The sequence below is a fragment of the Takifugu rubripes genome, unplaced genomic scaffold, assembly GCF_901000725.2.
Source record: "Takifugu rubripes unplaced genomic scaffold, fTakRub1.2, whole genome shotgun sequence".
Lineage (NCBI taxonomy): Eukaryota > Metazoa > Chordata > Actinopteri > Tetraodontiformes > Tetraodontidae > Takifugu > Takifugu rubripes.
Window position 1 is genome coordinate 1619459 of NW_021821632.1, and position 2500 is coordinate 1621958.

General features: G+C 53.7%; 1 pseudogene; it reads right to left on the bottom strand.

Annotated features, from left to right (window-relative positions):
- Nucleotides 1-2500, bottom strand: part of LOC115248339 (cubilin-like) — a 41917-nt pseudogene that overhangs the window by 33006 nt on the left and 6411 nt on the right.

Below are 2500 nucleotides of genomic sequence, written 5' to 3' on the forward strand. Positions count from 1 at the left end.
TCTCTTTGGACACACTCTATATATGTGTAGCGAGAGAGAGAGAATATCATAGAACTCCTGTTTGGACTAATAACTCCAGTTATTGCCCCTGAATGTTCCCATCATCCTCACCCTCCAAGGCAGAACCATACGCCGCTTCAAAGCCGTGGTTGCTGACAGAAGAATCGGTGGTAAATCGAACGTACATCGATCTCTGAGTGGACTGAAGTCTGGGAGGAATCTCAACACCACAGTACGTCCCCAGCAGAGGAGAACTGGACATGGAGCCGTCCCTCACCTGGAAGAGCAGCAATGTCAGGAGACAGACTGGAGCAGCTGCTGGACCCTAACTGACAGAATCACTCCAGATTAAAACCCTTGGAACCGTTCCCTCTCAAACGCAGAATGCTTCACACACTTTGGATGAGTGCCAATAATCAACAGGAAATACGTGGTTTTATGTAAAAACTAATGAAAAACAGTGAGACTGTGGTGAACTGAAACACTTCTAATCTTCCAATTATTGAACAGATGAAGCAAAATATCCAGCTGAAGAAATGTGTTCATTGATTTTCTGTTCATCATTTGGTCTTTCTTTTTCCACAGTTGGGTGGTGCCTAAAGCAGCACCTTAAAGCAGTGTCAGTCCTTTGGCTTGCACACTAGCCAGCTCCTGCTGGTAGGAGCTCTTGCTGTAGGAGCTCCTGCTGCCAGAGGATCCTGCTGGGAGAAGCTCCTGCTGGTAGGAGCTCCTGCTGGCAGAGGATCCTGCCGGTAGGAGCTCCTGTTGGCAGAGGATCCTGCCGGTAGGAGCTCCTGCTGGCAGAGGATCCTGCTGGTAGGGGCTCCTGCTGGCAGAGGATCCTGCCGGTAGGAGCTCCTGCTGGCAGAGGATCCTGCCGGTAGGAGCTCTTGCTGTAGGAGCTCCTGCTGGCAGAGGATCCTGCTGGTAGGAGCTCCTGCTGTAGGAGCTCCTGCTGGCAGAGGATCCTGCTGGTAGGAGCTCCTGCTGTAGGAGCTCCTGCTGGCAGAGGATCCTGCACCTCCTGCATGCCTAATTAAAGGGGATGGATATTGGTGCTTTTGTTCCTCAGCTGATTCCCTTCGTTTACCTCGACAAAGTCGTAACTGCAGGAGCCTCCCTCAACATCAAATGACAGGAAGTTCAGGGTGACCACATAGCCTTCTGGCTGGCTAATGACCCACTCACAGTTCTTATTATGGGGATAAGCGTTGGGGTGGTAGGGGGAGCACAAGTGCCCGGTCCCAGAAAACGTACCCCCACAAGCTATGGAGACATAAATGAACACAAGGTGAGTGGCATTGAGTCCCCTTATCCCTCTATTAACCATCTGAGACAGACAGACAGACAGGCAGACAGACAGGGAGACAGGCAGACAGTACCAACTGTGTACAGCCCTAAAACCAGCACGGCTGACTGAGCTGTCAGATTTAAAGCGAATCCACAGGAAGTTGGACGATGACCTGACAGGAGCTGGTAGAACACTTCCGCAGTATTTCCCTATCAGGGGATCCGTCTCAGTGCTGCCATCACGAACCTGGAAGAGGAAATGGGAGAGTACAGAAGAGCGATGACTACGGGAATACCTGGATCCCATTATGCTGCTACTGCTACTGCTACTACTATGAACAGAACCGGTGACAAAGGGCAGCCCTGGCGGAGTCCAACCCTCACTGGGAACGAGTCCGACTTACAACCGGCTATCCGGACCAAGCTCCTGCTCCTTTGGTTCAGGGACTGGGCGGCCCTTATCAAGGGACCTTCCACCCCATACTCCCGGAGCGCCCCCCACAGGATGCTCCTGGGGACCTGGTCATAGGCCTTTTCCAAGTCCACAAAGCACATGTGGACTGGTTGGGCAAACTCCCAACTCCCCTCAAGCACCCCAGCAAGGGTAAAGAGCTGATCCGTGGTTCCACAACCAGGGCGAAACCCGCATTGTTCCTCCTCGATCAGAGATTCAACTGTCTTTTCCAGCACCCTGGCATAGACTTTCCCAGGGAGGCTGAGGAGTGTGATCCCCCTGTAGTTGGAACACACCCTCTGGTCTATGGTGTGGAGGCGAGGCCGACATATCTAGTCGATAGCGCTCAACCTCCCCACAAACTCCAGCTCTTTCCCAACCAGAGAGGTGATGTTCCATGTTTCAATAGCAAATTTCCATAACCGAGGATCGGACCACCAAGTGACGCCTTGGTCTGTCGCCCAATCCACACTGCACTGGATCCTTCATGCACCTCCTGCGGGTGGGGGTCCACTGGAGACGGGAGTGTCCACATAGCTGGTTCGGCTGGGCCCGGCTGGGCCCCATGGATGTAGGCCCGCCACCAGGTGCTCGCCATCGAGCCCCAGCCCCAGGCCTGGCTCCAGGGTGGGGCCCCCGGTAACCCTCCGGGCCAGGTATGCAGCTTCCCTCTTAGTGTGCCATGTTGGGTCTTAATGAACCATTCTTTATGTGACCCTTCACCTAGGGACCAATCTGCCTTTGGGAGGCCCTACC